Source organism: Pseudophryne corroboree, chromosome 2 (genome assembly GCF_028390025.1).
Source record: "Pseudophryne corroboree isolate aPseCor3 chromosome 2, aPseCor3.hap2, whole genome shotgun sequence".
NCBI lineage: Eukaryota > Metazoa > Chordata > Amphibia > Anura > Myobatrachidae > Pseudophryne > Pseudophryne corroboree.
Window position 1 is genome coordinate 518,448,410 of NC_086445.1, and position 26,204 is coordinate 518,474,613.

At 48.4% G+C, this 26,204-nt stretch overlaps 2 pseudogenes; one reads left to right on the forward strand and one right to left on the reverse strand.

The window, feature by feature from the left end:
* Nucleotides 1–5,562: 5,562 nt before the first annotated feature.
* LOC135052430 (5S ribosomal RNA) lies at nucleotides 5,563–5,680 on the reverse strand (annotated as a pseudogene).
* Nucleotides 5,681–7,619: 1,939 nt separating this feature from the next.
* Nucleotides 7,620–7,737, forward strand: LOC135052303 (5S ribosomal RNA; annotated as a pseudogene).
* The last annotated feature ends 18,467 nt before the right edge of the window (nucleotides 7,738–26,204 follow it).

Genomic DNA, 26,204 nt, shown 5'->3' on the forward strand with positions numbered 1-26,204 from the left:
CAGATATAACGTGTAGAGAGAGTAAGATTTGGGTGGGTTATTTTGTTTCTGTGCAGGGTAAATACTGGCTGCTTTATTTTTACACTGCAAATTAGATTGCAGATTGAACACACCCCACCCAAATCTAACTCTCTCTGCACATGTTATATCTGCCTCCCCTGCAGTGCACATGGTTTTGCCCAATTGCTAACAAAAATCCTGCTGCAATCAACTTGGAATTACCCCCAATACACAAACATATCCTGAAAAATACCAGTGTTTTTTCTTCAACATGTAGATTTTACAAACTTTGGGGCTCATTTACATTTGGGTGTGAGCCATTTTCATGACACGCCTCTCAGATGTAGCAGTACACGTCCGCGCTGATAGGTGTTATAGGCCCTACACACTAGCCGATTTACTGAAAGATATGAACGATCTCGTTCATAAATGAACGAGAACTCGTTCATATCTTTCAGTGTGGAGACTCCAGCGATGAACGATGCGCGGCCCCGCGCTCGTTCATCGCTGATCTCCCGTCGGCTGTGCATGCAGGCCAATATGGACGATCTCGTCCATATTTGCCTGCACTTCAATGCTGCCGGGTGACGGGGGGAGTGAAGAAACTTCACTCCCCCCGTCACTGCCCCCCCGCCGCCGGGTTGCTCGTCGGCCGTCGGGCACCTCGGCGGCGCATCGCCGAGTGAGTAGGGCCCCTTACTTTTTGCAATCTCACTGAAATGCTTTTTGAAAAGTAGGCAAGTATGGAGCCGTTATCAAGTGTCAGGGGTTATATACACACTCACACCTGCCACTGTTACTGCACAGTTTACACTGAGCGCTGAAGAGCATGTGAGCTCATACAGCACTATAGTTATTATTTCCACTTCCATTCCATGTGCTCCCCAACCCCCTGCTCTAATCCTGTCCCTGCTAGCACCGGTAGCTATCTGATTCCAGACAATCTATGCGATGATCATATGTAATACATGAGCCAGCCTAATACACGGGCCCATTAGAGTAATTGAATTGTTACTATTAATCACTCATCCGTGACTGACGTTTAAATTTATAAAGTTTGAATAATATAATGTGAATTGGTTCTATTGTGTGACACGCCCCTATATATTGCACTAAGTGGTGCCGGAATATATACACTGCTCAAAAAAATAAAGGGAACACTAAAATAACACATCCTAGATCTGAATGAATTCAATATTCTTATTAAATACTTTGTCCTTTACATAGTTGAATGTGCTGACAACAAAATCACACAAAAATTATCAATGGAAATCAAATTTATTAACCCATGGAGGTCTGGATTTGGAGTCACACTCAAAATTAAAGTGGAAAAACACACTACAGGCTGATCCAACTTTGATGTAATGTCCTTAAAAAAAGTCAAAATGAGGCTCAGTAGTGTGTGTGGCCTCCACGTGCCTGTATGACCTCCCTACAACGCCTGGGCATGCTCCTGATGAGGTGGCGGATGGACTCCTGAGGGATCTCCTCCCAGACCTGGACTAAAGCATCCGCCAACTCCTGGACAGTCTGTGGTGCAACGTGGCATTGGTGCATGGAGCGAGACATGATGTCCCAGATGTGCTCAATTGGATTCAGGTCTGGGGAACGGGCGTGCCAGTCCATAGCATCAATGCCTTCGTCTTGCAGGAACTGCCACATGAGGTCTAGCATTGTCTTTCAGTAGGAGGAACTCAGGGCCAACTGCACCAGCATATGGTCTCACAAGGGGTCTGAGGATCTCATCTCGGTACCTAATGGCAGTCAGGCTACCTCTGGCGAGCACATGGAGGGCTGTGCGGCCCCCCAAAGAAATGCCACCCCACACCATTACTGACCCACTGCCAAACCGGTCATGCTGGAGGATGTTGCAGGCAGCAGAACATTCTCCTTGGCATCTCCATACTCTGTCACATGTGCTCAGTGAGAACCTGCTTTCATCTGTGAAGAGCACAGGGCGCCAGTGGCGAATTTGCCAATCTTGGTGTTCTCTGGCAAATGCCAAACGTCCTGCACGGTGTTGGGTTGTAAGCACAACCCCCACCTGTGGACGTCGGGCCCTCATACCACCCTCATGGAGTCTGTTTCTGATCGTTTGAGTAGACACTTGCACATTTGTGGCTTGCTGGAGGTCATTTTGCAGGGCTCTGGCAGTGCTCCTCCTGTTCCTCCTTGCACAAAGGCGGAGGTAGCGGTCCTGCTGCTGGGTTGTTGCCCTCCTACGGCCTCCTCCACGTCTCCTGATTTACTGGCCTGTCTCCTGGTAGCGCCTCCATGCTCTGGACACTACGCTGACAGACACAGCAAACCTTCTTGCCACAGCTCGCATTGATGTGCCATCCTGGATGAACTGCACTACCTGAGCCACTTGTGTGAGACGGAGTGTCTCATGCTACCACTAGAGTGAAAGCACCGCCTGCTTTCAAAAGTGACCAAAACATCAGCCAGAAAGCATAGGAGCTGAGAAGTGGTCTGTGGTCACCACCTGCAGAACAACTCCTTTATTGGGGGTGTCTTGCTAATTGTCTATAATTTCCACCTGTTGTCTATTCCATTTGCACAACAGCATGTGAAATTGATTGTCAATCAGTGTTGCTTCCTAAGTGGACAGTTTGATTTCACAGAAGTGTGATTGACTTGGAGTTACATTGTGTTGTTTAAGTGTTCCCTTTATTTTTTTGAGCAGTGTATATTCGCTTACCAAAAACAATTAGGCTCGGGCCGGCCCTGCCGTCTACCCTGGGTCTAGGCCAGCTTTATATTAGTTCCCCCGCTTTGGGCCTCATACGTTGCCCCCACCAGCTCCTCAAGTTTGGCGGCTATATGGCGGTGTGATAAAGAGCATCGCAGTAACCACAATATAATACATGTAGTGTTGCAGTAACCACCTGATAATCCGGAGGACATATCAATAACCGGCAGATAATGCAGGGAGAATCACAGTGATTACCAGATAATACAGAAAGAGGATCCAGACTATAAGTTGACAATGTCTAGGTCGACCGTCAATAGGTCACCCTCATATGGTCGACATACATTAGGTCGACTTTGACAAAAGATTGACCTATGAAAGGTCGACAATGGGAAAGGTTGATGGGTTCAAATGATCGACATGGCAAAGGTTGACACACATATGGTTGACACATGTTTTTGTTTTCCCAAGTTTTTGTACTTTTTCCATCTTTGATTATTCATGTCACAAATTATAACCTTTAGTAACCTTGTGTCAAGCGAAGTGAAACACCGTGCCTGAAGCAAGCCCACGAGGAGACACATTCCTACAAATGGTGATCCTAGATGAACTATCCACAGTAAGCCTAAAAATGCAAAGACAGTGTGTCGATCATTGCCATGTTGACTTGTTGATCCTGTCACCCTTTTGTCCATGTTGACTTTTTCCTGTGTCAACCTTTCATAGGTCGATCTTTTAAACATGGTTACAGAAGTGGTACTGTGCAGCTGTCAGTGGCATATTCTTAGAATTACACCAGTATACAGGAAAACAGAAGTAGTGCTGTCCAGCTGTTTGTGACATATACTGAGAATCACATCCAGTATACAGGGTTACATATGTAATACTGTACAGCTCTCAGTGACATATAGGTCCTTGGAAGCAGCAGTGATAGCGCTGTGTGGTTATACAGCAGGAGCAGTAGCGGTTCATGCTACAGGCAAGCAGGCTTTTTGCCCGGGGCGCCGCTGTAGCCAGGGCACCGCCACTGCCGTGGCAAGAGCCGCTACTGATCCCTGATCCCCTCTCCCCAGCTGCAGCATGCGCCCTGGGCTGTGTGGGCACCCACTGCAGCCGGCTCCACTGACAGACACTAGAGGTCATAATTGACCTCTAGTGTTAGTGCGGCGCTGCTATTGGAGAGACGTCATGACGTCTCTCCCATTGAGAGGAGCCGGTGGCCGGAGACGGAGGGCAGCGCAGCAGCGGTCGGAAGCAGGAGCGGGGCTGGTAAGTATTGTGTAGTTGTTTTTTTTTCTTATTGTGTGTGTTTGTAAGCGGCGCTACTGGGGCACAGCTACAGCGGTCACAACTACTGGGGGCAGAACTACAGGGGGCAGAACTACTGGGGGCACTACTATTGGGGGCACCTCTACAGGGGCACGACTACTGGGGCACAGCTACAGGGGGCACAACTACTGGAGGCAAAAACCACTGGGGGCACTGCTACAGGAGGCACAGCTACTGGGGGCACAGCTACAAGGGGCAAATCTATTGGGGGCACAGCTACAAGGGGGCACAACTACTGGGGCACAGCTACAGGGGGCACAACTACTGGGGGCACAGCTACAAGGGGCAAATCTATTGGGGGCACAGCTACAGGGGGGCACAACTACTGGGGGCACAGCTACAGGGGGCACAACTACGGGGGGCACAGCTACAGGGGGCACAAGTACAGGGGGATGACTGTGGCCACGCCCCTATTTTTGGGCGGGCACTCACCAGCTCTATTTTACCAGGGGGGGCGCCACAGGAAACTTTCGCCCTGGGCACCACAAGGTCTAGAACCAGCCCTGAGCAGGAGGCGTCTATTACAAGCAGACGCCTCCTGCTGCAGCAGCGATTCATGCTGTGTCCTAGGACACAGCATCGGATCAAAGCACCCACTATTAAGTGGCTTGCAGCACCCATGGTGCCGCGCAAGCTGCCCGTCGCAGAGACCAGGAAATCTCTGTCCTAAACAGTAGTGACACAAACGGAGCCCATTGCTGCCTACTTCCCACCGCCGAAACAGCATCAGCATGTCAATTAATGTCTGATGCCAGCCTGCATCCTATGCCGCAGGACCCGTTCACACACTGAGAATTACACCCAGTATAATGGATTACAGAAGTGGTGCTGTGAAGCTATCAGAGAAGTACACTGAGAATGACATCCAATATATAGGATTACATAGTGGTTCTGTGCATCTGTCAGTGACATATACTGAGACTTACATCCAGGATACAGCATTGCAGAAGTAGTTCTGTGCAGCTCTCAGTGACATATACTGAGAATTACGTCCAGGATAAATCGTAAGAACAAAGTTGTGGATCTGCACCAGCTTTACAATTAAGTGTTTGAGATTGGACGAAAAAATGTATGTACCAAAATACTGACTATTATTACAAATTATAAATAGTACTAAACTTTGGCGGTGCTCCCATGGATTTTGTAGTTAACCTACAGACAACAGACAAGAGAAAGACAAAATAACCTTGTGTGGAAGCACTCATTAATTGGATATAGAAAAGAATGTTAAAGGAATATATGGTTGAGGAGGGGACCCCTTTGAGTCCTACCTCAAAAAGATTAAAAATTAACTTTTATTGATTATCTTATTAAAATTCGCTTGGGTGAACAAAAGGTAAATAATAATATTACAATTGAATTTATCTAGATTGCCGTTGTACCAAATATGGTTCTAGATGTAACAGGTGAAAATGTAGATATAATTATGGTATAATTGTTTAAAAGAAACAGTATATATGGGTCACAGACCAATCGGAATATATGGTAAGCTTTGAGAAAACAAGAAGAAAGGATGAGATTGGATTTCCTGATAGGAAAAGGGCCCACAGCACCTAGTATTCCCTGGAGGTCTCCCATCCACGTACTGACCAGGCCATACCTGCTTAGCTTCCAAGATCGGACGTGATCGGGCGCATTCAGGATAGTATGGCCGTGGGCCAATTGTATCAGGAATTAAAAGTGTTTGTTGGGTTAATTTGAAAATTAAATGATCCACTAAGGAGTTCCAATCAATAGGACTGGTGTGATGATCGCTTAATGACTGTGGATAAATAAATAAATTGAAACCTGAAGGATGAATATAACTTAGGCATTAGGACCCAGAGGGAAAATATATATGGCTGAAATGTTATAGATTGCCACTTTGAGTGTCTCCACTATGGATGGACACTGGACTTGAATTGATTAATTCAGAGCAACGGTGTTGAGAGTATTGCTTGTCCCTATTTAGAAACGGTGGATGCAGTGTTGGAGGTTGCCACTTTGAGAGTGTCCACTGTAAATAGGCAATAAACTTTGATTGTGTTGCACAAAATTAATGACAAGCGTTCTCTTTTCTCTATTTAGAGATAATTACAAATGATCATGCAATTCCTAATTGGTGGTAACCGTGGGTACAGGATTTGTCAAGTCCCACAGTGTAGGTTTTGCATCCTGTAAACTTGCTGAAATGAATACAAAGTAGCAAACATTATATGCGAACAGCAAAAATTGTTGCCTTTGTCCCCATGTGGGAATAATGATAGCAATGTTGGTATTGGCAACTTACAATTTAAACCTTTATGAAAAAATGTAAAAAATGAATGAAAAAAAATGATGAAAAAGAATTGAAAAAGATAGAAAAAAATGGAAAAATGAAAAAGTATATAGAATATAAATGAAAGTCTTATTTTTCCATGTGCTTACAATATTATTCCTTGATTAGTAGTTAATAGGTTCATTCCTAAATACACATATGGAGCAGGCATTAGAGTAATTGGACCCAAATTGAAGGTCTGTAGCGCTACTGAAGTACAAATGTAGCATATACAGTTACCGCTTCCGGAGATATAAGTGTCCCGGCAGCCGATCGGTGTAACCTGCTAGACGAAGCTGACCGTGCTCCGAGGTCTGAGACCGTGCGGCCGCCCGTTCCGGAGAGGGCGAAGCCGCAGAGACGTCACTGTTTGGACTAGCAGGTTACACCGATCGGCTGCCGGGACACTTATATCTCCGGAAGCGGTAACTGTATATGCTACATTTGTACTTCAGTAGCGCTACAGACCTTCAATTTGGGTCCAATTACTCTAATGCCTGCTCCATATGTGTATTTAGGAATGAACCTATTAACTACTAATCAAGGAATAATATTGTAAGCACATGGAAAAATAAGACTTTCATTTATATTCTATATACTTTTTCATTTTTCCATTTTTTTCTATCTTTTTCAATTCTTTTTCATCATTTTTTTTCATTCATTTTTTACATTTTTTCATAAAGGTTTAAATTGTAAGTTGCCAATACCAACATTGCTATCATTATTCCCACATGGGGACAAAGGCAACAATTTTTGCTGTTCGCATATAATGTTTGCTACTTTGTATTCATTTCAGCAAGTTTACAGGATGCAAAACCTACACTGTGGGACTTGACAAATCCAGTACCCACGGTTACCACCAATTAGGAATTGCATGATCATTTGTAATTATCTCTAAATAGAGAAAAGAGAACGCTTGTCATTAATTTTGTGCAACACAATCAAAGTTTATTGCCTATTTACAGTGGACACTCTCAAAGTGGCAACCTCCAACACTGCATCCACCGTTTCTAAATAGGGACAAGCAATACTCTCAACACCGTTGCTCTGAATTAATCAATTCAAGTCCAGTGTCCATCCATAGTGGAGACACTCAAAGTGGCAATCTATAACATTTCAGCCATATATATTTTCCCTCTGGGTCCTAATGCCTAAGTTATATTCATCCTTCAGGTTTCAATTTATTTATTTATCCACAGTCATTAAGCGATCATCACACCAGTCCTATTGATTGGAACTCCTTAGTGGATCATTTAATTTTCAAATTAACCCAACAAACACTTTTAATTCCTGATACAATTGGCCCACGGCCATACTATCCTGAATGCGCCCGATCACGTCCGATCTTGGAAGCTAAGCAGGTATGGCCTGGTAAGTACGTGGATGGGAGACCTCCAGGGAATACTAGGTGCTGTGGGCCCTTTTCCTATCAGGAAATCCAATCTCATCCTTTCTTCTTGTTTTCTCAAAGCTTACCATATATTCCGATTGGTCTGTGACCCATATATACTGTTTCTTTTAAACAATTATACCATAATTATATCTACATTTTCACCTGTTACATCTAGAACCATATTTGGTACAACGGCAATCTAGATAAATTCAATTGTAATATTATTATTTACCTTTTGTTCACCCAAGCGAATTTTAATAAGATAATCAATAAAAGTTAATTTTTAATCTTTTTGAGGTAGGACTCAAAGGGGTCCCCTCCTCAACCATATATTCCTTTCACATTCTTTTCTATATCCAATTAATGAGTGCTTCCACACAAGGTTATTTTGTCTTTCTCTTGTCTGTTGTCTGCTAATTACGTCCAGGATACAGGATTACAGAAATAGTTCTGTGCAGCTGTCAGTGACATATATTGAAAATTCCATCGACTGAACAGAATTACAGAAGGGTGTGGTATGCAAGGTCGACCACACTTAGGTCGACAGTGTCTAGGTCGACCACTACTGGTCGACAGTAAGAAGGTCGACATGGTTTCTATGTCGACAGAGACTCTAGGTTGACATGTGCTAGGTCGACATAACAGAAGGTTGACATGAGTTTTCTCCGTACAGTGACCGGGATCCCCAGTTAGTGCACCATGTCCCCTCACATGGCTCGCTTCGCTCACCATGCTTCGGGCAAGGTGCCTCGCTCTGCTACTGCTGCACTCGGCACAGGTTACCATTCCCAATTGAAGTCCACATGGATCGTAAAGTATGAAAAAGTGTAAAAAATGTGAAAAACTCATGTCGACCTTTTGTCATGTCGACCTATAACATGTCGACCTAGAAACCATCAATACACAAAAAAAATGAGAGATCACGTCTGCGCTCATCTAAGGTTAAATACTTAAAAGGTAAAGATAAATGATATATGATATCTGGTAAATAGTTTTCAAAGTTGACTGAGGTAATACGTAATGTCAATAAACCGTTATGGAACCTGTCCTTGTGTGTCCTTAATTCTCCAAGCTTGAATATGTCTATTCACTCGACCGTGCTTCGGGCTATGGTGTATTCCATAACGGTTTATTGACATTACGTATTACCTCAGTCAACTTTGAAAACTATTTACCAGATATCATATATCATTTATCTTTACCTTTTAAGTATTTAACCTTAGATGAGCGCAGACGTGATCTCTCATTTTTTTTGTGTATTGATGTTTTAGGGGTGTTGAGTGACCCCCCGTAGATATCACTACTGCTGCTCTCTGGGGCGCAGCAGTCCTTTCAGCAGCTTTTCTGAACCTAGAAACCATGTCGACCTACTTACTGTCGACCAATAGTGGTCGACCTAGAGACCGGATACCATTACAGAAGTATTGCTGTGCAGCTATGTGACATATACTGAGAATTCCATCCAGTGTACAGCATGTAGTAGTGCTGCTGTGCAGCAGTCAGTGACATATACTGAGAATGACACCCAGTAGTATACATGATTGCAGAAATGGTTCTGTGCATCTGTCAGTGTTATCTACTGAGAATTACTTCCAGTATACAGGGGTAAAAAGTAGTGCTGGGCAGCTATTAGTGACAATACAGGATTACAGAAGTGATGCTGTGCAGCTCTTGATGCAGCTCTTGACATATACTGAAAATTCCATCCAATATAAAGGATTACAGAAGTAGTTCTGTGCACCTGTCAGTGACATATATTGAGAATTACATCCATTATACATTATTATAGAAGTAATGCTGTTCTGCTCTGTAAAATGCTGATAATTACATCCAGTATACCGTATCACAGAAGTGGTGCAGCGCAGCTTTCAGTGACATTTACTGAGAATTTCATCCAGAATACAAGAATACAGAAGAGATGCTGTGCTATGTATAAGAGTAATTACTAAAGTGCAGCTGGTCTGTGGCTTACAGCTCCCAGTTCAGTTTGCAAAAAAGAGCAACAATGTAATTCTGTGTGACAAGCTGCAGAGATTAACCCTTCTGTGAGTGCTGCACAGGGATCACACAACCTCTATAGGGCTCAATTCAATTAGGGGAGTTGTTCTCGCCAGGGCTGCCATCAGAAATTGCGGGGCCTGGGACTGACAAAATAGGCAGGGCCCCCTCACTGTGGAGGAGTCAGCGTTATAATTGCACCAGTTAATGAATGAATGTGTGTGTGTGTGTGTGTGTGTGTGTGTATTATATATACACACATGAATGCATACATACATATGTAAGGATGTGCCCTGTGGGCACATCCATGTTGTGGTCCCTAGCTGGGGACAGCGCTGGGGCAGCTTGTCTGTCCCCAGCGCTTGGTGCGTGGCGGCGGGTGTCCGGTGCAGGGATTACCCTTTTCCCTGCACCGGACAGGAGGCTGAGGAGGATTCGAATGTTGGCGCCCTCCGGGAGCCAATCGCGGCTCCCGGAGCGGCGGCCAATCAGGAAGAGACGCGGCGAGCCAATCGGCGCTCGCCGCGTCATAGGCCCCGCCCCCGGCGTCTGACGTCAGACGCCGGGCGGGACGGAGAAGAGGAGGCCGCGCCGAAGAGCGGCGAAGACAGAAGACACGTGCGGGAGCAGCGGAGGAGGAATGCCGGGCGCGCGCGGAAGAGCGCGAAGAGGAAAGAAGATCCCGGCGGCGCAAGGAAGAGAAGACGACGACCGCGGGGAGAGGAGGTCCTGAGGCCGCGGAAGAGGCCAGAAGACGTCGGCCTGCAGGAAGGAGATGTCCAGCGGCGGCTGGACGCAGAAGAGTGGAGGCGGCGCCGCTGGCCAGGACGGGTCAGCGGCAGAAGAGGACGTTGGAGACCCCGGGTTAGGTAAGGCCTCAGTGAGGCTATCCTCTTCCTCCCTCGACCACCAGGGACGGGCATTAGGCCCGAGGGCACAAGTCAGGCACTAGGCCTGTGGCGCAGTTAGGAGTTTGGGGGCCCCAATATTTGATGAGGTGGTTTGGGCACTAGGCCCAAGCCACCCCACCCCTGCGGCACAAGCAGAGGCGTCACTCACCTCTGTGACACCCGGTGCGGCTGCGAGGATAAAAGGGGTGGGGCTTCACTGGAATGGGCGGGGCTTAAATAGAGGGGCGGGGCTTCACGGACGGAACCCGTTTTTAAACCATTACAGGCACGCAAAGGGGGCGGGGCTTTGCGGAGGGGCGGGGCTTCACGTCCCGACACCCGTTTTTTTTTTCACTGGGGGGTGTGGGAGGTGAGGGCTGACTCTCGGGAGGTGCTGTCCCTGCAGTGCTGGCTCCTACAAAGTGACAGGAGCCGAGTGCTGCACATAATATAACAGTGCAGCACTCGGCTTCTGTAACTCTGCAGGAGCCGACATTTTGGTGTCACCCCTCGGCGGGTGACACCCGGGAGCGGGCCGCACCCCCCGCACCCTCCTTGTGACGCCACTGGGCACAAGTTAGGCGGGCGCTAGGCCCGTGGGCGAAGTCAGGCCTCCGGCCTGTGTGCAGTTAGGGGGCGCTAGGCCCAGCGAAGCAGTGTTTTCCCCGAGGTGAGTACAGGTGGCGCTAGGCCCAGGCCACCCTGAGAGTACGGTAGGTGGGTGAGCTGTGCGGTCCCCACTACTGGGTGTTCTGAGCCGGGTAGAAAAGGGACAACACCGTGTGATATTGCATTCCGATATTGTGATGTATGTTGTTACCTGAAGGGTTAAAGGGTCCATGTTCTTTACTCACTGTTATTGCTACAGAGACAAAGACGTCTCAAGGTTCCCATATAAAATTTATAACCATATGAAGCTACTCCCACGCCACACACTGAAACTATGTACTAACTGTGCCTTAGTTTCGACACGTACCCCTGTCCGTGTACGGAAGTCCTTATAAGGACATAGAGCTCGTGGTGCCCTCGTGCATTTCATGTTTCCGCTGTATGATATCCTGCATGTAGTGTCGTAAGTTAACTTCCTTAACCAATTATGTTCTTGCACGTATTGTATACACCCATGTGTCTTATCTACATAGTAAGCCGTAATTCCTATAATAAACAGAGTGATTCTTAACCAACAGCTGCGTGTTTATTCTTTGTGTTAAGAGCTGCTCTCACGGGTACCTAAGAGGTCATCACATCGAGGTGGTTCAGAGATATTATCCTTACAATTTGGGAGCTCGATGCCGGGATCCAGCCGATCGTCCCCTGATCGGTAAGATAGGGAATTTTGTTGTCTGTCTTGTCCGCTAAGGGATTGCGACCATCTACTGGATCTGAACTCACTCCGTGTTCCGGGAACACGTGACAAGGTAATATTTAAGTCCGGGACTTAATGTTACGTAGTTTTATGTAAAGGATTTTTTTAAGGCGCCATAAACAGGTATCAGGGATACCATAGAAGGACCAGGGGTCCACGTAACAACGCCTCCTCGATTTGATCACCTAAATATTTGTATGTCTGTCTTATAAGTACTCATATTGTAATTTTTCTATTAAGGACACTCAGTGAACGGGTGGTAAGTGCACGGACGCTGAGTGTCAGAGGACATTGTTGTTTACAGTGATTTTAAGTACATTTAGAAGTTGATTTGTGACAAATATTATTGTGTACAGTTATAGGGACATTAATTGTACGGGTGGTAAGTGTACGTACATTTGGTGTCACATATTGTTGTACTGTTGTTGTTTTCTGTCCCCGGTAGTTTTTGTAGGGAATATGCACTCCCACATGTTACCAATGATCTATAATCAGATCAGCTGAATGCATACATAGACTATTGTTCCCTTTCCCTGTTATTTGTGAATTCTTTTAGAAATATATATATTGCGCGGGTGGTAAGTGTATGCGCATTATATGACATTGTGCTCGGAACAGTCTATGTTTTTATGATAAGATTGTTGCAACTTCACTTTAAACACGTTAGTTACTTGTTGGTAATATGGGATCAGACCAGAGTAAAGAAACTGAATACCCCCCTCCCCTCCCGGGAGAGACCTGCAAGGAATATGTTGTTCGTGTCTCCCCTACAAACTACTACCTTGTTAACCCCTGGCTAGACAACCTAGCTGGCTGGACGGAAGCCATGAAAAGTCCCGATCCCTTTCCAAGAGACGGGTCAAATTTACCATTTTATATGGATATGGTAAAAGGCTTATGCCTTGAGGACAAGGAAGCTTGGCCGTGGTATGACCACGATCCTCAATGGGATATAACATATATGCGGGCGGGGGGAGAGCAGTGGCTTACCATAGCCCCTCATTGGCAGGATAGACCAAGAAAAGTCAGAACTAAGAACAGATCCAATACTCAGTCCCAACTCCATGCAAAAGAAAAAGACAGATTTCAAAAGTTAACTAACAACATCTGTCCCCCACCCTACAATCGCCTATACCCATCTTTAACAGACGAGGATATCTTAGTCCTGTCCTCTGCAGTTATTCCAGCCCCGCCATCTGCCCCCACGCCCCCGCCACCTCAGTCATCATCCATCTCCATTTCACTCTCACCCCCTCGCTCCGCTTCTGCAACCACTCGTCAGTCAGCGGACTCCACAATTGTCACTAATGAAATCACTAGTCCTGGACATACCCGGTCCGGTAGACTCATTTCAGGGACAGACGGCGGTGCACAGGGGACAGAGACACACATGCCTTTTATGACAGTGGGTGATCAACTATTAAAAAAACCTATTGAGGTTGAAGATTTAGACAGAATTATTAAGAACTGTCCCAAACCTACGGTAGCACCCAAGGGCTGCATCGCCTATTTAAAAAAGGCTTGTAATGGGCGCAGTTTCACACAGGAAGACATGAGACTTATCATAGACGGAGTCATAGATCATTACAACGGGTGGGATTGGAGCAAGGTGCCCACAATCAGTGCCCCTATAGCAACGGCTAATCAGACTGCCACTAATTACCCCCTCAATACACAGGACGGCATAAAGAAAATGTGGGATGAACTGAGTGAACATATGGACGCAGTGTTTAAAACCCGCTCGTCTCTCCCAGTAGCAGTAGCTTGCAAACAGAAACCTAGTGAGAATGTGACTGAATTCTGGAAGAGATTTAAAAAGTGTTGGTCAGAGGAGGCAGGTCTCACCCTAGTTAATACTGACAACTTACTCATTTCTACATTTATAAACAACTTGTTGCCATCCGTGACATTAACTGTAAAACAAAGTGTTTCTAGTTGGACCTCAGACAACATTGAGGTATTTAGTAAACACTTATATGAAAAGGAAGCAGCAGGCTGTTTTGACATCAAAAAGATTACTCAAAATGTACCAACCCACAGTTTTCAGAACCCCCGGAGGCAACACAGGAACCCTCGCCCCCAGCGGGACACCCCACAGAATAGGGGTCCCCCTGCACCTCCGAGCAGACGACATACATCCTGCTTTAATTGTGGAAAAGATGGACATTGGGCTAGGGACTGTCCTTACCCCTTTAATAAAACTAAACAACCATTGACTGAACCTGTCCCCACTAACAATACTCCCAGAGACGCCCCAAGGTTCCAAATTGACTGGCAGGGACAGCCCCGCTGACGGGGCCCGGAGGAGAGTGTCCCGACTTTCATGCAGCTCACTGGTCACTGGAAGGAGCCCCCAATGGTCAATCTAGGCATAAATGGAACAAGTTGACTGATTGACAGTGGAGCCACCACCAGTGTCCTGTGTAGGGACCATTACCATGGACCCTTGAGAAAGTCCGCTCCTTCAATGGGAATCAATGGGATACCCACAAAAGCTTACTCCACTGTACCTATCCCTATTGACACACCACGGGGACATTACATAGGTACTCACTCATTCACTGTCATACCTGACTGCCCAGTTAACCTGTTGGGAAGAGACCTCCTTACTGAACTACAGATAACCATTACCCCTACTGGTAAGGGTATGGACATAATCTCACCACATTTCCCCGTGATTACTGAAACCTCTGAACTAGACACCATAGACCCCCATGTATGGGCAGATGGGCCCCTCGACACAGGCTTGATATCTTGTACCCCCTACAAGGCCACACTGAAATCTGATGTACATCCCGTTTACCAGAAACAGTACCCATTGTCCAAAGAAAAAATGGATGGCCTTAAGCCCATGGTAGAACAATTCCTGCAGCAAGGCATGCTTAGACCTGTAGTCTCTCCTTACTGTACACCTGTCAACCCTGTTGTTAAATCAGATGGATCAACTAGATTTGTACAGGACTTAAGGGCAATTAACCAGCTAATTGTCCCCATTGCTCCCATAGTTCCAGACACTAACTCCCTCCTCTCAGCCATCCCTGCGAACGCTGTGCATTTTACCGTCATTGACTTGAAAAATGCTTTTTTTAGCATACCTGTTGACCCACAGACACAATTACTGTTTGCATTTTCTTTTGGGGGCCAGCAATTAACTTGGTGTAGGTTACCCCAGGGGTTCATAGACGCTCCTGTTGTTTACACCATTGTCCTCCAAGCCACTTTAAAATCATGGCACCCCCCCAAGGTTCTGTCCTGCTACAGTATGCAGATGATCTGCTTCTCTGTAGTCAAACGGAGGAGGCCTGCCGAGAGGATGGTTTATCACTGCTACAATGGCTCTGTCAATGTGGACACAAAGTGTCAAAAACTAAAATGCAATGGTGTAAAAAGCAAGTTGATTATCTGGGTTTTGTCCTCACAGAGGGAGAGAGGAAGGTCAGTCCACAACGCATTCAGTCTGTACTGGGTCTGGTCCGCCCAGCCACTCAGAAGGAAATGCTGTCCTTTCTGGGTATGATAAACTACTGCAGACAGTGGATATCTGATTGTTCCTATTATGACAATATTCTGAGACAAGCCACACTAGCTGACAAACCCAGAGACATACAATGGTCACAAGAAATGTTGGATGCATACGAGAATTTGAAATGTTTGTTGATTAAAAGTCCGGCACTTGGCCTCCCCAACTATGTATTACCTTTTCATCTCTTTGCAAGGGACAACTGTAAAACCATGGCGGGGGTACTAACTCAAGAACATGGAGGTAAGCTGCGCCCCGTGGCATTTTTTTCTAAAATAATGCCCGTGTCAGCCCAGGGAATGCCTGCTTGTCTTCGAGCCCTGGCAGCCTGCGCAATGGTGGCTGAGATGGCCATGACTCTCACCCTAGGTCACCTTACTGTACTACATACCACACATAATGTAGTTACCCTACTTAAAGGCCTCCACACACAACATATGTCTGCCCAACGCCTCAGTGGCTACGAAGTACAATTGTTGGGAAATCCATCCCTTGCTATTAAGTATGCCAATGCAACTTCAGGCCCTGCCCCTATTTTAAATGCTCTCCTTGGTCTCAAAGGCCCCCTAGACGACTTGCCCGATGACCATGATTGCGGTATGACTATTGAGACTGAGACATCTCCCAGATTGGACATGTCCCCCATACCGGTACCTGATTCTGACCACGTCTTTGTTGACGGCTCTTGTACTAGACCAAATGACTCCACATACCAAGCAGGTTATGCCGTTGTGCGCCTGCCCAATGACATTCTTGAAGCAAAGCCCATACCTTATCAATCTGCACAGGCTGCTGAACTCATAGCCCTAACCAGGGCATGTATTCTGTACCAGGATAAACCTGTTACCATCTACACTGACTCAAAATACGCCTACGGCGTTGTGCATGACCATGGAGTTATCTGGTCCCGCCGGGGTTTCATCGGAGCTGACGGTAAGAACATTTCACATGCCCAACTTATCACAGACTTACTTCATGCAATACTCCTGCCTAGTGACATTGCCATCTTACATTGTAGAGCCCACACTGGTGGGGCTGATGAAATTTCCAGGGGTAATGCTCTCGCAGATAGCTCCGCCCGTCAGGCAGCTCAGCTCCCTACCATACACCAAGCCATGGCCGTCATGACCCCACCCATGATAGATGATCAGTATCTACTTACTGAACTCCAAGTTTCTGCCTCCCCCAAAGATTTAGCTGATTGGTTGTTTCCAATAATGCAGAAGAATCCTAAAACAGGATTAATCTGCAAAGAGGGGAAACCATGTATACCTCAAGCAAGCGCTCCTTTGTTCATATCGCACTATCATGGGATTGGTCACAACAGCAAACATACAACACATACAGTACTAGACAAAGATTTTTACATCACAGACGCGAGATTACTAGTTGACCAGTATGTTAGCAGATGCATTACATGCTTAAGAAACAACCCTAACAATCCTATGAAGGCAGCTCACCAACACCTGGCATATCCAACCACGCCCTTTACTCATTTGCAAATTGATTTTACTCATATCCCAAACAAAGGGGCTAAACAGGAGTATGCCTTAGTTATAGTAGACATGTTTTCAAGGTGGCCCGAAGCATTCCCTACCAAGGTGGAGGATGCCAAGACTGTTGCTAGAATACTCACACAGGAAGTTATACCCAGGTGGGGCTGCCCATTACAAATAAATAGTGACAAAGGTTCAGCTTTCACGGCCAAGATCACACAGGCTTTGGTAAAGGCCCTACAGATAGAATGGAAGTTTCACATTCCGTATCACCCCCAAAGTTCAGGGGTCGTAGAGAGGATGAATAGGACTATTAAGGACAAGTTAAGGAAGGCCACGGGAGGTACCTTTCACAAATGGAAACAAGTCCTCCCTATCATTCTAGCAGAAATCAGGATGACCCCACAGAAGACTTTGGGATACTCCCCCTTTGAGATACTCATGGGAAGACCCTTTCCCACGCCCTGGGCAAAGAAACCCATGATAGTGCAAGAGGGGGATCTCGATCAGATCAGGGAAGAATATGTCAGGTCTCTCATAACCAAACTGACTGAAGTTGAGCATAATGTTGTTCGGAAAAATCCCTCTAATCCACAGGAACCAACTCACCCCTTCCAGGTGGGAGACAGAGTGGTTGTTAAGGTTCTCCCCAGAAACAAGGAACCAGGAGACTTCGCGTACGGTCCCGAAACAGAGGTTGTTGCAGTTACCAGAACAGCGATCCTTACCAAAGAAGGCCCTACCTGGATACATGCGTCCCGAGTGAAGAACATACCTAGACCAGACCGGGAAGGAAGACCAGAAGGGGTACTAACGGGGGCAGACAGCCCTGACCTCCAGCAGGAAGAGGTACTAACGGGGGCAGACAGCCCTGACCTCCAGCAGGAAGAGGTACTAACGGGGGCAGACAGCCCTGACCTCCAACTTAACCAAAATGATGACTTCATACATGGAGAAGATGATAGTGAACCACGGACCATGCTGGGCTTGTGTTTCCCTGACTTTTATCGCAGTCCTGCCACTCCTCTGTAGAACTGAGGTGGCCATAACTGAGAAGGCAGGCATATATACCTTTTGGTATAATTCCTCTAGTACCGAGGTAGCCACCTACATAATAGACTATTGTACCATCGTCCCCTGTAAGTCCAAACGGTGGTCCTGGCAATGTGACCAATATGGGACACCACATTCTTCTAATCAGGCCTACATTTGTGTTACCAGCTCTAGTTGGGGAGGGGAGTGTAACTCTTGGGGGGGCGGTGGGGTGGAATTCAGGAATTAATTGGGGATATCAGCCCCCTGAGGCAGCTACCAGACGTGATAAAAACGGGGAATCATTGCTTTCTCGACTCACCCTTTATAGGAAAAATAAGTGTGATAGTCACTTTATACTAAGTATACGGCATCCTCAACCCACTGACGCTAGCACCTATGTTCTAGGTAAATACGGAGAATATCTATCACCTCGGAGACAATTTCTCTTAAAAGATATGTTTAATAATTCAGATTATCAGCCTAAAGCTAGTACCCAAAGTAATCCCCTGAGGCCTCACATAACCACATTCAACGACATAATAGCCATAAACAATCCCACCTTCGAAGACACCCTAGCTATTGAGACTGGGTTTTCTGACATAAATTTTTGGTTAGAATGGATGAAATACAGTGCCATCAAACATAGGCCCTCATTCCGAGTTGTTCGCTCGGTATTTTTCATCGCATCGCAGTGAAAATCCGCTTAGTACGCATGCGCAATGTTCGCACTGCGACTGCGCCAAGTAACTTTGCTATGTAGAAAGTAATTTTACTCACGGCTTTTTCATCGCTCCGGCGATCGTAATGTGATTGACAGGAAATGGGTGTTACTGGGCGGAAACACGGCGTTTCAGGGGCGTGTGGCTGAAAACGCTACCGTTTCCGGAAAAAACGCAGGAGTGGCCGGAGAAACGGTGGGATTGCCTGGGCGAACGCTGGGTGTGTTTGTGACGTCAACCAGGAACGACAAGCACTGAACTGATCGCACAGGCAGAGTAAGTCTGAAGCTACTCTAAAACTGCTAAGTAGTTTGTGAGCGCAATATTGCGAATACATCGGTCGCAATTTTAAGATGCTAAGATACACTCCCAGTAGGCGGCGGCTTAGCGTGTGTAACTCTGCTAAATTCGCCTTGCGACCGATCAACTCGGAATGAGGGCCATAATAAAAGTAACTGCTATGTTTGTGGCAAGTCTAGACCCCACTTAGGTACAGTGCCTCTGAATATACCCCCATACCAGGAGGGTTGTTTTTTCAGCCTCTACAATGGCACAGAAACCAACAGTAGTGAATGTGAGATGTGGAAAAAGGAATACCCCATACTGTCTAAGAATCCCAACCCAGGTAACACCATAACTATATACCCTGGTAATTACACTTGTTATGTATCCAATGACACCTCGGGTAGAAATTTGAAAACTTTCCCCCCAGGATATTGTGCAGAGAGAAGGACTACTGTCCTAGTTAACCAGACTAAATCCCTAGGAGATATCTATTATATCTGTGGGGACATGAGGCTAAGAACAAAATTAGACACCCCATGGAAAGGAGAGTGTGCATTGGCTAAAGTAATCATGCCCCTCCATATTCTCTCAGAAGATGAGCAACCACCTTCTCCTACTGTAGCCTCCAAGAGAAGGAAAAGGGAAAGCCCAGGAGGTAGTTTTGACCCACATGTGTATATTGATGCTATAGGAGTCCCTCAAGGGGTCCCTGATGAATTCAAGGCGAGAGATCAGGTTGCTGCTGGTTTTGAATCTCTCATTCCCATAATATCCGTAAATAAAAATCTGGCCTGGATTAATTATATCTACTATAATCAGCAGAGATTTGTTAATGACACAAAAGATGCCCTTAAAGGTATAGCCGAGCAACTAGAAGCTACTTCCCAAATGACATTTCTAAATCGTATGGCCCTTGACATGATATTGGCAGAAAAGGGGGCACCTGTGTCTATATTGGAAAGGTAGAGGGATGTTGTACCTACATACCTGACAACACTGGCCCCAATGGTAAGGTCACCTTGGCCATAAAAAAACTAGAGGATTTATCTGTAGAATTGAAAAAGAATTCCGGCATTGATAACCCCTGGAGCCAATACTTCGGGTGGTTTGAGAACTGGAAACAAGCACTTGTACAATTGGGAATCTTTATATTGATTACTCTCATTCTTATATGTGTTATTGTGTTCTGCATCCTACCATGTTGCCGACGGCTCACAACTAAGACCATCGAGAATAATCTCATGTATGAGTCTATAGCCCCACCACATGACAACTCACCTGCAGGCTATAAACAATATCTGGCCAAATACCGTTCAGGGAAACCTCCTCGGAAGAATCATATCATATGAATTTATGATTCTAAGAGGGGGTTGAAGGGTTAAAGGGTCCATGTTCTTTACTCACTGTTATTGCTACAGAGACAAAGACGTCTCAAGGTTCCCATATAAAATTTATAACCATATGAAGCTACTCCCACGCCACACACTGAAACTATGTACTAACTGTGCCTTAGTTTCGACACGTACCCCTGTCCGTGTACGGAAGTCCTTATAAGGACATAGAGCTCGTGGTGCCCTCGTGCATTTCATGTTTCCGCTGTATGATATCCTGCATGTAGTGTCGTAAGTTAACTTCCTTAACCAATTATGTTCTTGCACGTATTGTATACACCCATGGTTCTTACCTACATAGTAAGCCGTAATTCCTATAATAAACAGAGTGATTCTTAACCAACAGCTGCGTGTTTATTCTTTGTGTTAAGAGCTGCTCTCACGGGTACCTAAGAGGTCATCACATCGAGGTGGTTCAGAGATATTATCCTTACATTACCGTGCAGGGCAAAGTGTCTGTGTTTGTATAGTTTTGTTGCACCACACCCACAGAGCTAGTTTGAGGGCTCTGCCGTTGTATTTAGTATAGGGTGTGACACTAGGGTAGAGTTAGGCCCTGCACGGCTGTTTCTCTTTGCCTCCTTACAGGGACCTGTAAGTGGAGAAGATCGGAGTGCAAGACTTGTGACGGTGAGTAGCATTCGTGTGCGTTTGTCCCTTGTTTGTCCCCGAGCGCCGGAATCGGGACTGCTCACGGACGTGAGAATCCCTTTTCATCACACTACGTGCGAAAGCGCGAGTGTGTGAAATCTGGGTAGCTGAGGCTTTGTGCCGGTGATGACCATTCACCCAGCCGGTGAAGGTCGCGGCCACCCCTGGGGTATCCCCTGTTCCAGCGGAAGAAGGGTCGATACCCCCTTTAATGTAAACCCTTCTCTCCTCAGCTAGGTCGTCGGTCAGCTCCGAGAGGGAATCGCCGTGTCCGGATCCGACTGAAGAATTCCAGGTCCGTTGAAGGTTCCGGTACCTGAAGGTGAGAGAGAGCGGCGCCTGGTGAGTACCGAGTCTACACCTGCACGGCAGCAGGCACCACCACACGCACCCGCAGGCCCCCGCACCTCTCACACTTGGCTTAGTCGGCAGGATAAAAGAGACCGGATCACGGACACGATGTGGAACGCCACCAAGAACACCTCCCTGCGGACGGCTCCGGAGAAGACTCACCCCCGGATGTCTGCGGACCAGAGCGACTGGGTGACGGTGTCTGGGGCAGACATCCTGAAGATGGTGCAGCGGTCGGTCCAGCGTGTAAAAGAAGAGCGCCGGGAGAAGGGGCGCAAGAAGGCCGCTGTGACGCCCTGCAAGAAATGTCGGCAAACAGGACACTTTGCCGGCGAGTGCACTTGGCGAGAGACGTCCCCAAAGAAGGTGGTCCAGGAAGCGGACCGAAGACGTCAGAAGGGCCAAGCGAAGAAAGAGTCCCGATGTTTGCTCTGCGGAAACTACGGGCATGAGCACAACAGTTGTCCCTGGGACGAAGAGTTGAGCCAAGACGAGGTTGATTCCCGGTGTGAAAGCTGTGGAGATCCCCGACATCGGCTCCTGGAATGTCCATGGACGGAAGACAGGACGGACTACGAGGCCACGGTGAAGCAGATGACGGAGTCTCGTCAGCAGCTTTGGGACCGGGTGGCTGCAGAGCCTGTGTGTGCGCTCTGCAAGGCGAGAGGACATGCGCTTCCCGATTGTCCGTGGGATGAAGACCGGATGATTGCGGAGGGTCGCGCCCAGAGATGGGAGGAGGAAACCAGGGAAATGGAGCGGAAGGCCTTGCTTGAAGTTAGTTCGCAGGTGCCCATTTCCTCGGAGCCGGAACCAACGGGTGAAGATTCCCCAGTGAAGGAGGTGGACCAGGAACCCGTCTTGGAGAAGGTGGCAGTGGCCCTCCCTTGTTGGAAGTGTCGGCGACCAGGACATGCGGCCAGTGAGTGCCCTTGGGAAGAGGCCGCGGACCTACTCTGTCCCAAGAAAGTGACCCCAGTAAGGCAGAATCCTTTCCCGCATGAGGCGGAGGTGGACGACTGGGAGGTGAAGAGACCACGCTGTGAAGAAAAGCGTGAAGACCCAGTGACTGAGACGTCCGGAATCTCCCCGCGATGGAACCGTCCACGACCAGGACGTGCGGAACAGGAGTGTCCTGGGTACCAAGAGATGCCAGCGGAAGCGAAGGAGTACGCTGAGGAAGTAACGATGCCAGCGGAAGCGAAGGAGTACGCTGAGGAAGCAGAGGTGCCAGCGGAAGCGAAGAAGTACGCTGAGGAGGAAAGTAATACCCCAGTCCAGATATCGGAGGAGGACTCGGACTACGGTGAGCTGTCCGCCGACGAATCCCTCCCAGAACAGATGGAGGACGACTCTGGCGTCGGAAGCGCCGACGAGAGTGACTGGCAGGATCGGGTGGAGTCATGCTCCCAGTTGAATGCCCTCCGTGAAGAGGAGGAGATAGTCCTGGAGCAAGAGTACCTGCCGGGAGTGCCGAGATGGACCGACGTACGGGGACAGGACTGTGATGCCGTGGGAGGACCCGTTCCAGAGGAAGACACAGGACCTTTGGAGATGCCCCACGAGGAAATTTGACATGTGGTGGCTGTTGCCCGGGAGGAAACGGATGCCCCGGAGGATTCCGCTGTTGGGTGGTGGTCGATACCACACCCGGAAGACAGGGACGAAGCCACAGACGATATCAGAGGCCAAGAGTGGGTGACTGTTGTCCTCGTGGAGGAAGATTCCCCTTGGTGGCCAGCGTCAAGCGATCGTGAGGAGATGCCACTCCCCCAGAGGATCCGCCGATGGAGGTCAGGACGTAAGAGGAACCCGGAGCTGGAGGAGGAGGGATGTGGGGTCACAGCTGGTCCAGGCTGGGCCCCCGAATGCACCTTCGCCGGAAGGACCTTGGAATTCCCTGACCCGCGGACAATGGAAGTCGTGAGGAACTTTGTAGGGACTACAAAGGAAAAAGGGGAGGGAAATGTAAGGATGTGCCCTGTGGGCACATCCATGTTGTGGTCCCTAGCTGGGGACAGCGCTGGGGCAGCTTGTCTGTCCCCAGCGCTTGGTGCGTGGCGGCGGGTGTCCGGTGCAGGGATTACCCTTTTCCCTGCACCGGACAGGAGGCTGCAGGAGGATTCGAATGTTGGCGCCCTCCGGGAGCCAATCGCGGCTCCTGGAGCGGCGGCCAATCAGGAAGAGACGCGGCGAGCCAATCGGCGCTCGCCGCGTCATAGGCCCCGCCCCCGGCGTCTGACGTCAGACGCCGGGCGGGACGGAGAAGAGGAGGCCGCGCCGAAGAGCGGCGAAGACAGAAGACACGTGCGGGAGCAGCGGAAGAGGAATGCCGGGCGCGCGCGGAAGAGCGCGAAGAGGAAAGAAGATCCCGGCGGCGCAAGGAAGAGAAGACGACGACCGCGGGGAGAGGAGGTCCTGAGGCCGCGGAAGAGGCCAGAAGACGTCGGCCTGCAGGAAGGAGATGTCCAGCGGCGGCTGGACGCAGAAGAGTGGAGGCGGCGCCGCTGGCCAGGACGGGTCAGCGGCAGAAGAGGACGTTGGAGACCCCGGGTTAGGTAAGGCCTCAGTGAGGCTATCCTCTTCCTCCCTCGACCACCAGGGACGGGCATTAGGCCCGAGGGCACAAGTCAGGCACTAGGCCTGTGGCGCAGTTAGGAGTTTGGGGGCCCCAATATTTGATGAGGTGGTTTGGGCACTAGGCCCAAGCCACCCCACCCCTGCGGCACAAGTTAGGCGGGCGCTAGGCCCGTGGGCGAAGTCAGGCCTCCGGCCTGTGTGCAGTTAGGGGGCGCTAGGCCCAGCGAAGCAGTGTTTTCCCCGAGGTGAGTACATGTGGCGCTAGGCCCAGGCCACCCTGAGAGTACGGTAGGTGGGTGAGCTGTGCGGTCCCCACTACTGGGTGTTCTGAGCCGGGTAGAAAAGGGACAACACCGTGTGATATTGCATTCCGATATTATGATGTATGTTGTTACCGTGCAGGGCAAAGTGTCTGTGTTTGTATAGTTTTGTTGCACCACACCCACAGAGCTAGTTTGAGGGCTCTGCCGTTGTATTTAGTATAGGGTGTGACACTAGGGTAGAGTTAGGCCCTGCACGGCTGTTTCTCTTTGCCTCCTTACAGGGACCTGTAAGTGGAGAAGATCGGAGTGCAAGACTTGTGACGGTGAGTAGCATTCGTGTGCGTTTGTCCCTTGTTTGTCCCCGAGCGCCGGAATCGGGATTGCTCACGGACGTGAGAATCCCTTTTCATCACACTACGTGCGAAAGCGCGAGTGTGTGAAATCTGGGTAGCTGAGGCTTTGTGCCGGTGATGACCATTCACCCAGCCGGTGAAGGTCGCGGCCACCCCTGGGGTATCCCCTGTTCCAGCGGAAGAAGGGTCGATACCCCCTTTAATGTAAACCCTTCTCTCCTCAGCTAGGTCGTCGGTCAGCTCCGAGAGGGAATCGCCGTGTCCGGATCCGACTGAAGAATTCCTGGTCCGTTGAAGGTTCCGGTACCTGAAGGTGAGAGAGAGCGGCGCCTGGTGAGTACCGAGTCTACACCTGCACGGCAGCAGGCACCACCACACGCACCCGCAGGCCCCCGCACCTCTCACACATACATACATACATGTGCTGCTGTTGGGAGGGCCCGAGATGCTGATGCCGCTGCCTGCCTGCCTCCATCCCTGCTGTTCTGCTGCTCTCCTCCATCCTCCTGCAGCTGTATTGAAAACGTCCCTCCCAAAATGGCCGCTGCCTCAGAGGACACAATTATTCAAGATACTAGAGGGCAGCTCTAGTATCTTAAATAACTGTCTCCTCTGTGGCGGTGGCCATTTTGGGAGGGAAGTTTTCAATACAGAGATGCTGGAGGGTCGGAGGACAGCGGCAGAACAGCGGGGACTACCGCTAAACGGCGCGGGCGGCGGCGGGCAGATGGCTGCATGAGCATCCCGGGCCCTCCTCTCTCTGTCAGAGAGGCTGAGCCCGGGATAGATGTGCCCCCAGCACCCCCCTAATGGCGGCCCTGGTTCTCACCCCCGCAAGTAAGTGCATGCATATGCACCTACAGTACTTCTGGATTCGCAGGTTTTCCCTTGCAATACACCATGAAATTAAAGGAGCCAGGGAGGTAACTAGACCTTTATGGGCCCCCACTACAAAACTTTGATGTGGTCCCCAATGCTTTTGGAGAGACACCTCCATCTCAAATGCTCCACCAGAGCTTTCTATGATGTGGCATACTAAATTAACATTTTTTTTATTAATATATCTCCTATATAATAGCCCAGAGTGACTATGTGTATAACGCTGGGCGTGGCTAGGAGCTTTCATTGGGTTAGCAGCAGGTCTATCACACCCAGTCCACAGCTGATTGGGTGAGAAATGCCCTCCCACACATGTTACATCCAATGGGAGGCTCTGCCCTTTGGCTGCTGTGTGTTCCCAGGGCAAGATTAATAATGGGGCTGATGGAGCTGCAGCTCCAGGTTCACACCCCAAAATAGGCCCACTGCATCTGCAGCAACATATCCTCCAACAATTTACACATAAAAACCAGTACAAATTCGAAAAGTAGGCTCGGCCACGGGTAAAATGGCGTGGCCATGCCCCTTTTCCTATCCTTTCAATGGAAGTTTGGAGAGCCAAATATCGGTACAGACCAAAAAAAAAAAGGTACTGTACCTGCCAAAAAGGTACAGTTAGAGGGTATGCCACTGCATCTGCAGCAAGTCTCTGCGCTGTAGATAGTGGGGGAAAAAATAGGATTTTAATACCTACCGGTAAATCCTTTTCTCCTAGTC